Source organism: Phyllopteryx taeniolatus, chromosome 5, assembly GCF_024500385.1.
Source record: "Phyllopteryx taeniolatus isolate TA_2022b chromosome 5, UOR_Ptae_1.2, whole genome shotgun sequence".
Taxonomy (NCBI): Eukaryota; Metazoa; Chordata; class Actinopteri; order Syngnathiformes; family Syngnathidae; genus Phyllopteryx; species Phyllopteryx taeniolatus.
Genome location: NC_084506.1, coordinates 28133206 through 28144759, shown reverse-complemented (window position 1 = coordinate 28144759; position 11554 = coordinate 28133206).

The window sequence follows — 11554 nt, the reverse complement described above, 5'->3', positions numbered from 1 at the left end:
GAATACTGTTTATCTTCCTCGGCACACTTTTAACTCCTTCAACTGCTACGAATGCTTGCCCAGTCCAATAATAATCAAGACAACATGACAGACATAAATGAAATAAACTGTATTACTTCCACCAGCAACAAACTGTACAGTTTTTCTTTGGTGCATATACCAAGAAAATACTAAGCGTAGCTCCTTTTTATTACTATTCCCCATGCTAAGTATCACAGGGAGGAAGAAGATGGATGTTTGCATGCATCTAAGACATAACAAGACACATGAGGAAGCGGTATAAGAAGCAGAAGAGATTTTTTTTTATTTTTATTTTTTTTAAGATCACTGTAGGAATTAGTGAAGGGAGTATTTATAATTTAAAAAAAAATTACAAAAAACTAGTACAGCAGAATGAAGAGGATTAGTGTACTGTATGCAGTGATGGAAGGTATGTAAGGGGTGGGGGAAAGGGGCTTGGGGGCTGGTGGGGGTGTCATGTGGATGCCAGAATAAGCAGAGAGTTGCAACAGGGTGATCTGTGGCCAGAGCAGCAGCGACAGGAAGTCAGAACTGCGGTCAGTCGGACCCGCCTGTGAGTTTTGCAGCAGTCATATCAGCCACCTGCCTGTCACACTCCCTCCAAACAATTCCCACCCACAGTCACCTTATCTTACCCCACAGGCACTCACCCTGGCGCTGTTAAGAATAAATAAATACATAAATAAATTTAACCGGTTGCTGCAATAATTCAATTGTATTCCCACTTGGCTCCTGGATGGAGTTCCCTGGATGTCAACAGATTGAACGAGTTCATCTCAGCACACTTGGTTCATAAGCTCGACGGTACGTGTAAACGCATGATGTAGACTTTTGAATGCTGTCGCACATGTGTCGCAGATGTGCCTCATGTCATTTGTAACATTGACATTTGAACAACCACTGTAAACTGTAAAAACAATAACTCACCCTGAATTTTGAGAACAAGTGACGATGCTTTAAATAACTTCCAATGTATATTTTTCTCTTCCCACTTTCTTCTTCTCTCAACATCCGTTGTTGAGACTTGTCCTTGTTCTGGAATAAGTGCTGCAAAACGGCACAAAAAGCCAAAGAACGAGCAAAACACATGCAAAGAATGACAACAGCTTTGTGTAACATCAGAGACACCTTCCTCCCAAATTTTGGTCAAATTTAGATGAACTGATGGTTGCGAATTTAGTGGATTATGTAAAATGGATTGTTGATTGAATCAAGTCTTAAGCAACTGAAGCAAAATGAAGAGCAGTGCTTGCCTGCAACCAGAAGGAATTCAGAACATTCAGAGAGAAAATTTCCCATCAGATTAAATGTAGTATTTACAAAATAACAATTAATCACATTGACGATCGAGGCAATGTGTAAAATGTCCTTTCGCAATTCTGAATCATGGAACCTCAAGGGCATTTGACTGAAGACGTTAAATTGTACTGTATGCAACTGAGTGACTTTTGGATGTTTGTTGCAAAGGCAGTGATGAGAAACTTCTAGAACTTACTAGATCAGGGAAGATGGCAGGTGTATTTTTTATTTAAAAAAAAAAAAAAAAAAAAAAGAATGGAATGAGAAGCTAACAAAAGAGCTGTTTGAATGCCGGCCTTCAAATGTTATGCAAGTGTTTGACAGAAGCAGCGTCATACAAGAAAGAAAAGAAAAAAAAAACATAAATACCACTGTGAGGCTGCTATTGGTTGGGGAGGCAGAACGTTCCCATTTGGGGCATGGCCAAAGCCACGTGTTAGCACAAGAAAATAAATCCTACTATTTTTTTCCTGGAATTTTCTGAGCTCTGACTGGTTCCTAAACTAGTAAGTAGAAGGTTGAGTAAAGCGGGTCTGCTACGCCACTGCAGAAATGAGATGAGTGTAAGGTCAACATTGGACGACAGCTAACACAAAAGACTATTAGAGTCACTCAGCATGGCTTTCAAACTACAGGTGTTCAAAATTAATGTTCAGAAATAGAAGGCGCATCATACTAATGTGACTTTGTGAGACATGCATGCATTATGCAACTTTGCAAAATAATTAGCCTCGTCTTATATAATTTGTTTTTAATTCCAAGACTTCAAATATGAATACGTCTTATGATTTTAAGATGCCCCATGAAAAATAAAGATGACTCATGTTTAATGTTTAAGCTATCAATTTTTTAAAATGAATTTTCATAATCTTGTCCTTTTATCATGTTTGCAAGATAATTTGGGTTGGAAATGCTCATAATGCCCTTTTTCAAGCTATTCAGTAGGTCTTTTATGCCTGGCAATTGAGACGGACGTATTTCTCATTAATATTCAATATGCAGCCATAAAATTCTAAATTAATGATTATTTGCTAAAAACAATCAAGTTTATCAGTTTGTACATTAAAATATATTGTCGTTGTAGTGTATTCAATTAAATATAGGTTGAACATGATTTGCAAATCATTGTATTCTGTTTTTAATTTATGTTTAACACAACGTCCCAACTTCATTCGAATTGGGGTTGTAAATAAACTTTACTCTGATTGGATCACTGTTATTCTTAAATCAAATATGGAAAACAGCTTTGCTCTGATTGGTCCTTGGTGATATCACAGCGTTTTGTGGCAGCCAAGCGTTCATAACGACGTTGTGTTTCGAGCCTTCTATAATAGTAATTTATTATTATGAAACACAATTCATGTTAGCCCACTAATTAGGGAATGTGACCTGAAAGGGGACATGGGTGAAAATAAAAAGAGAGGGGCATATTTAGAGGTTTGGCTTGTCATCCGCTTGAACTGAACCTGCACGTGAAATTCAATGCTGGCGACAATGAATGCAAGCTTCACTATTTCATCCACAGTTACATTGAACCATTCATCCATTGTCAACACCGCTTATCCTGGTTAGGGTCGCAGGAGCCTATCCCAGCTGACTTCGGGCAAAAGGCGGACTACACCCTGAACTGGTCGCCAGTCAGTCGCAGGGCACATATAGACAGAGGCAACCATTCGCACTCACATTCACAACGTCACTGAGTGGGAACTGAACCCACGCTGCCCGCACCAAAGTCAGTTGAGTGTACCACTACACCATCAGTGACACATTGAACCGTGTCACAGACTAATTTTAACCTATGCTTTGCATAAAACAGGAGAAAAAAAATCAGATTTTGATGGCATGGGACCTTTAATGTCTTGGCCAAAATGAGACCAAAACAAAGCCCAGCATATAAACTTTAACATACAGCATGAGTTACATATTTAGTAATAACATAGAAATATATTTAATGTACATTCGCATCTGACTCATTGTTTTGTTTTAAAATAAAGAATATCATTCATCCACAGCGCTTATCGTCATTATGGTAACGGGTATGCTGGAGTCTATCCCAGCTGACTTTGGGCGAGACGTATAAAGTACACCCTGGATTGGTCACCAGCCAATTGCAGGGCTGTACATACATACTGTACAAACAATCCTTTAAAATTTCACATTCACATCTATGGAGTGGAAGGAGGTACCAGGAGAAAACCCACGCAAGGAAAGGGAAAACACACAGGAAGGCTGGCAGCAAGATTCAAACCTAAAAAGTCAGAATTGAGAGGGAGATATGCTAACCACTTGATCATCGTGCTGCTGTGATCCAAACATGTGCCTCTTAAATCGTGTTGTTGAGTAGTAGTTAAGACCACACCCCTGTATAAAAAGTGTTCATATTATCTAACCTGTTTTAAATGGACGCCATTTACTCAACTCAAACTATATTTATGAGGACGACAGCTGGAAGGTGTGGCAACAAGCCAGCAAGGTGTTTGACTAACAGCCAGCTGTCCAAACCTTCACTTAACAATTTAGGCATAGCAAAGACACAAACCAGTCCTCCCACGAATACTTCAATGTCCTCAACGATTAATGACATCAGGCACAAGACACAACTCAGCACAAAAAGGCAAGGTGATAGGAATATTGGGGATTTGAAATCGATTCTTGCATTGCCAAAGAATAATATTCTTGTTTGAAAATTGAAAGAATACCGACCGAAACCATTGACTGGTAGAGAGTTGACAAGGAAGTAACTGATTTTAATTTTGAACAGAGGTAGTTCAGCTATGTTGTATTGTATATCATTCAAAATCAATATGGTCACGGCTCCAATAGCAGAAACAGCCTCAGAAAGTTTGAGGAAGATCAGTTAAAATTTGGGACCAGTAGAGCACTGATCATTAACACCCATTAATTTGACATTAACTACCACTGGGTGAGATATTCTAGTTATAGGAAAATAAATCAGGTTATTGTGCTGATAAATACAAATCATCTCTGGGAGGCAACTTTGAGTAGCACATTGCAGAGAGAGATACTGCAGAAAAGGACCAAATATTTTTGTCAAGATCACAACAACAACATTGAACATGGCAACAACTACAATTTCTTATGCCGATTAATGGCCACACACACATGGCAGGATATAAAATGAATTGCGATGAAATAGCCTTGATCACTTTCACATCACTTCAAGAGGGGAACTCACACTCACACGCCCACCTGGTGATCCCATTAAAGTGCTAGCAGAGGGAGCGTGGGTAGTTTTACAGGGGACATAAATTTGGTCATCAGCCATCTCATCCCTTCCCCATGAGGGAGCCTCAACTCCAGTCAATCGCAGAAACCAATCTCAACAAGCATCTAATTGCAACAGAATTATTGGCTTTTTGTTGTTTGTTTTGCTGCCACAAAATGACAACCGCAGGCCTATCAAACGAGGGCTTTTGAAGTTAACATTTAAAAGAAAACCATCACATATCCTGTTACATAATGCCTCACACTTAAAATATTTCTACATAGGTCACTTGCGCCAAATGTTACATCATTTGAGATCCTAAATAAGTCAAGAAGGCTGTTTTCTTTTAATAGAATGTTCAAAAGGCAAATTCGTTAAAGTTGCAGCCTGAGCGTGGGGATTACTCAATGTGCCGTGGAGACGAGGCTTGCGGTGAGCTCACAGTCTCGCTGCATCTCTAACCCTCCTCATCTGTGCGTGGAGAGAGTGCAGGCTGGAGCTCTTACATAACCCAGTTAAAATACACCCGAGTCACATGTAATGATCAGCCCTGCAGATACAGCAGATATCCACTGTTGCTTACGCGCCTCAAGCACCCATTCAGACAGTAAGGGTGTGTGCATAAACACGCACACACACACACACACACACACAGGGCCATAAAATATTTGTTAGTGATTCACTTGCCAGGCCATCTTAACCGGCTGTAGGTGAAGTGTCTGTGTGGAAAATGGTCAGGAGTTTCCGTTTTTGGGTGATGCACATGTGACTTAGCTGGGTCGTGAGGAAGCCACGAGAGAAAGAGAGTGAGGCAGCTAAGATAGAGAGAGAGAGAGAGAGAGAGAGAAAAAACGTGATAGCATCCCCGAATTTAACCCTTTAAAAGTCCAATAATGCACCTCATGTCACATCTCTTCTGACTCCATAACCTTTTTAACAAGCATGCCAAAACGCTATTGCCTGAGCCACACATGCCACCCACCGCTGTTATGGCTGCTGTGTTCCAACGCCCTCAACCCATCCCACTGCATTCATGCAGTCACATTTCTTCTGCTCAGCACTGTGTTTCACATATGAGACTCAAGTGCCAAAAGTTTCTGCTCCACCGACGCAGAGGCAGACGTGCATTACTTACTGCAAAAGATAGTAATGCGACTTGAAACAGATGGCGAGGGCTCTTCACTCTCTGGCAAACTTAATAGTGAAACCATTATGTAATCATGCTATAATGGACCTGACAGGCTGCATGGACTCATGTACGTGCAGCATGTGTCTGAGACTTGGATCCTCACTGTCATTGCTCATGTTTACGCTTACATTCTAGCTTCCTGCGCTGGTCCACAGACAGAGAGATGACCTTTTCTCTTTACTCAGAGCCCAAACATGAACTTAAATTGTGCCAAAATGACACTTGAGGACAAGCGGAGAGTACGAACTTAAGCCAGGGTGCACAGAGCTGAGTCACACATCATCATCATCATGGGGACAGCTGCCGGTAACAACACACACACACACACAAACACACACACGCACACACACACACACACACTAAATACATTACCCCTGCCAGCAGCACCCAAATACTCACACACATGCACCCAAATCATCTTGCAGCACACTGACAGGTAGCAGCACATTCTGACACTGAGGGTGTGTGTGTGGTGGAGGGCTCAAGTCAGGGAAAAGCTGCCTGCAAGCTTTCTACTTATTAAAAAAAAAATATATATATATATATATATATATATAGAAAGGCTTTGCTTAGACTATCTTTGCTCATTCATTTATCTGTCCACCACAAAAAGGCCACAGTGCATAAAACCCCTCGTTCAGAACAGCATTAGGTGTGGCGAAGATAGAACATGTGCCTGAAAAGACAAGGCAGATGTTTTACGCCTGCAAAGTCATAAAACCGGCGTGAGAGTCCGCCTTTGCCTTTGATTCAGAAAATGTTATTATATAAATAAAAGCAGACGCACGCAGCCAACTCTGGGAACCAAAACAACAAGTCATCCTCTATGACTAAATGACAATCACAGTGGTAGCTTGTGTCACATGACTCATCTCAAACCCTGACAGCAGAACACACCGATACAAAAATATGTCCCTTCAGAGTGGGGGTAATGAATAAACTACCTTTATGTGAGTGACACACTGCCGTGAACGAGTTCCACGTGCCTTGTTCTCCAAAAGGTAATTGAGCAGTTGTGAAAATTTAGTCTTCAGCCTTTTTTTTTTTTTTTTTTTTATCTGCAGCTGTGGCATTAAAAGGCAATGAACGATATTTCCTGATTAACACTGAAGTTAAAATGGATACCACAGTCCTCACTATAAGGCAAGGCAGTATAATAATTTAATCCAGAATGTCTCCCGGCCAATCAGAGGAAGAAAGCTGAAATTAAGGAAGAACATTTTACAATTACATTTAATTAAATAATAAGGAAAATAATTCTGTTATAAGAGTGGCAACTCAAGATAAAACCTACTTAATTTGTGGACCAGCATTTGCATCATCTTTGTTTAAGAAAAAGGTGGATTGCGTGTTCTTCATGTTTCACATAGCACTGAATTCTGTGGCGACTTTGTTGCGGGCAGCGTGGGTTCAGCTCCCACTCAAGTGACCGTGTGAATGTGAGTGCGAATGGTTGTTCATGTCATGTGTCCTCCGACTGACTGGCGACCAGTTCAGAGGTGTAATCTGCCTTTTGCGCAAAGTCAGCTGGGATAGGCTCCAGCGCCCCGCGGCCCTGAACAGGATAAGCGGTGTTGAGAATGGATGGATGGTTGCAGAGTCTCCTGGAGACTAGCCGGGTCACCGGGGAGTCTAGGTGAATTCAAATAGGTTCGATTTTTTTCGGCGACCCTTTGGCGGCTTTTTCAAGTTTCCAGCAGGTCTCCAAGACCTTGCGGAAGCTAATTCTGTCTGTGCCTGTGGTGACATCTCCGCGAAGTCTCCAAGACCTGCTCGAGACCAAGGAACCATCATGAAGACATCTTCGCTACTTCTGGCAAATAGGTCCAGACGAGACAACGCCCTGGTGATAGTGCAAGCAATATTTTGGTCTCCTGAGTCACGCGATTGATCAGTCGTGGCAGTGAGCTAGGCCCTTAAATTGTGTTTTCTCAGTGTAGCTATAGAGTCTTATCACATGCTAGAATATAATTTCTAAAAAGATCACCAAGAGTCTTTTTCCTGAGCTGTTTACCAGCCACTTGGTGTCCAACATACAGTATGTCTTCAGCCAGCTTGTCAACAAATGCACTCTCCATTGTAAACTGTAAAATAGGGAGTCAGACAGACTTTGTTTTTTTTTTTACCCTTGCCTCCAAGTGTGTCGTACATGTGCCTGAATTAATGCTTTGATCCAAAATAAATGTCTTGTTTCCTGTGCTTTGATGCATTCACTGTTGCTTGGGGGGCTTGGAGACAAAAAGGGGAAATGAGAGTTTGCTCGGAAGCTCTCTGTCGTCACAATGTCTGAGGTCACTGGAGGCACGGGGCATGGACGGCACAAGGACGGGAAACCATTTGGAAACACCATATAGCAAAATTAAAAATTAACGAGCGACTGGGTGTGCCATGAGGTGCGGGGCTTTAAAATGACATCCATGGGTGTGTGGTTTTTAGACCTAATGGTAGTGTAGTACAGTTCAATTCAGGGCAGTCGTAAATAAATCATTAGAGGTTGAATGGCACCAATATAATAGTCCATCACTGTTTTTGGCTTCCTTGGGTGGTACCAGACATACTGCAGTCATTTGCAAGCAATCGATTAAGGCAAAAAATACATATATATAAAAACATTTTTAAAAAGAATGTCAGCATGCAGCACTCTACTATGTCGCATTCCTCATTTTTGTTGACTCCATTTGAGTTTTACTACATCACACTGCTATGATGTCTCTACTTACGCAGCTGTCACCATCCCTACACCCACCTGCATAGCCTGCGGTGGAAACACAAGCCAAATCCAGAGTTCATCATTCCAGAACGTACTGTGCTGGTCAATCCTGAATTGTTCAACTTGCAAACATGGTTTTAAAGATCTCCATCAAATAAACAACTGCACCACAAAATGCTGTCCATAGTCATATTACCAGGTGTCGTTCTGCATGTTCTTGCTAAAGACTAATTTTCACTAGTAACCCAAATCGCATGCAGTGTGAAGGGAGACACATTCTTCAACTTCAGCTTAGTTACGCCAAACATGGGAGCCGAGGACATGAGGCTGGTGTTTGACTTGGTGTTATCTCAGGCGCACGTGATCACGTTTGCAGAGAGAGCCTTCATGAGTCACTTGTGCCTCCAGGCTCAGCATGCTCGTCTGGCCTAACTGAGGGGGCTTCTTATCCAGAGGCAGGCAGCTATATTAAGGTGCAGTGTGTAAACACATAATAAAAACTGGAGCAAAGTAGAGCGCAAAACTTCCACCAAGGCCGAACTGACAAAAGTAAAGAAATAAATCAAATGTTGAATACTGTTTGTCCATCTGTTTGATAGTGGATATCTTGTCTCAATTTTCAATTTACTCAGTGCAAAATCTGGGCCAGTTTAGTTAAACACAAATCGTGCTATGACTTATTTTGCAACGTTGATTCACAGGTGCCTGCACGGTGAACGACTGGTTAGCACATCTGCCTCACAGTTCTGAGGACCGGGGTTCAATTCCCGGCCCCGCCTGTGTGGAGTTTGCATGTTCTCCCCATGCCTGGGTGGGTTTTCTCCTGACACTCCGGTTTCCTCCCACATCCCAAAAACATGCATGGTAGGTTGATTGAAGACTCTAAATAGGTGTGAATGTGAGTGCGAATGGTTGTTTGTTTCTATGTGCCCTGTGATTGGCTGGCGACCGGTTCAGGGTGTACCCCGCCTCCCGCCCGAAGATAGCTGGGATTGGCTCCAGCACGTCCGTGACCCTAGTGAGGATAAGCGGTAAAGAAAATGGATGGATGGAGGATTCACAGGTTCATTGTACCTTCTGCCAGCTAGTGCAAGAGCATTACATTTCTCTGTCTGTCACTATATGTCGCTGGCATTGATAGATGAACAATGATACATTCTTTATGGTAAATAAAATGAATGAAATCGACCCACAAATTAGTTTCTAAGGTGGTATCAGAGGTGAATTGCTCGTAGTGTGTAAGTAGAGAGTGAAGTTTACCACCCGTGACTCACTGGTCATGCTCCTTTGTGTTGAAGGCAATTGTCACCAATACATACATCTTATGACAGCGCCATATGACTGTATGAAAGTACACCTCAGACACCAGCAGCAAGTTCTGTCTGAATAAGACAGGCAAATTAATTATGGCTTTTTTACAACCCTGATTTGCTCATTTAACGAGTGTGAAAGCAGCTTATTTTTGTGATTTCTAGCCATGTATGTTCATGCAGGGATCACAAATATGTTTGACCAATCACTGTCCATCATAATAATACCCAGACAGAAAACATACGTCGCACGGATGTCTGCCCCACACAAAAAGTTCTAGCTCTGTCATGTTGTAGAGAGAACATTTGCTCATTACCAATATGTTGCTGAGACATTGGCATTTAATCTAAAGTTACCACCACATGACATATAAATGATTCAAGTTGGAGCGCCAGCCATGGTAGCCTCTTCAAATGGCTTTAATTATGTGACATTTATTAATTCATGTCGGACTTTTTTGATTGTATTGTAAGGTCTGCTGTTTGACTCATTCGCCGGACCGTTTAGCTTCTTCCAAGATGGCACATCTCGCCCCATTTCTGGCGCCCACGCTGGAATTCAGAATTACAACAAGCCTCCGTCGCTTCAATATGACGTAGGCTAAATGCTTGTCTGGCATCCTCCTCCTTCCAACCCTGCATTGCTTTCTTCTTTCTCTACGGCTCGGTCCAGCTGCGCGCTGTCCATATATGGTCATTTCCGCTACGTCATTTTAGAGCGCTACCAAGTGATCCAGCATGGGAATATATTGGATAGTCACGAAATATAAAAAAAAAAAGAAAAAGAAAAATATGTGTCAGTAGCTGCTGCTTAATCTGCATTCTGACATCTACTCTTATAGTGCCTTGGGTAAAAATTACTTTTTTTTTTTTTTTTTTTTTTAAACAAAAATATATTTGTGGATTACAGTTTTAAATTGGGCCTAGCTCATCGAGCTGGAGTCCGATGTTGTTGTTTTCCATTTGGAAGTTGGATCATAGTAGAAGTTGTATGCCAGCTTCACTTTGCAGTAATTACATAGGACTTTATTTGTGCCCCTTTTTAATTCAAAATGATGATCCCACACTTGCGCCATTATGCCAAAACTGCGTCATTTGCAAGATGTCGTCCGTCCGTGTGGAAAACATGGATGGCTGCACAAACATATTTCCGGCGGAGCGTTGAAGCAGAAATTTTGCGTCGGCCAAATTTTGTAGTCGGCCTAGCGGCCTAGCGACTTTTTTTCCCAACCCTAGTGTTGTTGGCTACAAGAATGATTTAGTATGAATATGTTGTATCTTTTGCCAGCCTAAAAACCACCTTCTTCTGCTGTTTGAAAATTCTCAAGATAATCTGGAAGAAAAAAAAAGAAAAGAAAAAAAACATACAGGTAAGGTGTAATTTTTCGGTCATTATTAGTAATGACTCCAAAATGACCACGATTTTGAGTAACGAGCAATGTAATACATTACTGTAACCAGGAACATAATCAGATTACAGTTACTTCATCAAAACAGCAACAGTTACTATTGAGTCAACAAGGATTCTTTGGAAACAGTCATTTATAGCTGATGACGTGAAGACGTAGAAGCCCATCTGTCCAGTAACATTTTACCAAAAAGGCAGGCTTCCTTTCTAATGTACTGAGGAAAATGACTGGTAGGTAGGTTATTGTGCATACAATCCACAGTGGAGGTGCAGTAAATATAAAAGTGCAAAGAAATGCACGGCTTCACTGTCACCACACTATTTTTGTTATTTTCCTTTATAAAAAGTGTATTTGATTGTTGTTACTTTTTTATTTACACATTAAGAATAG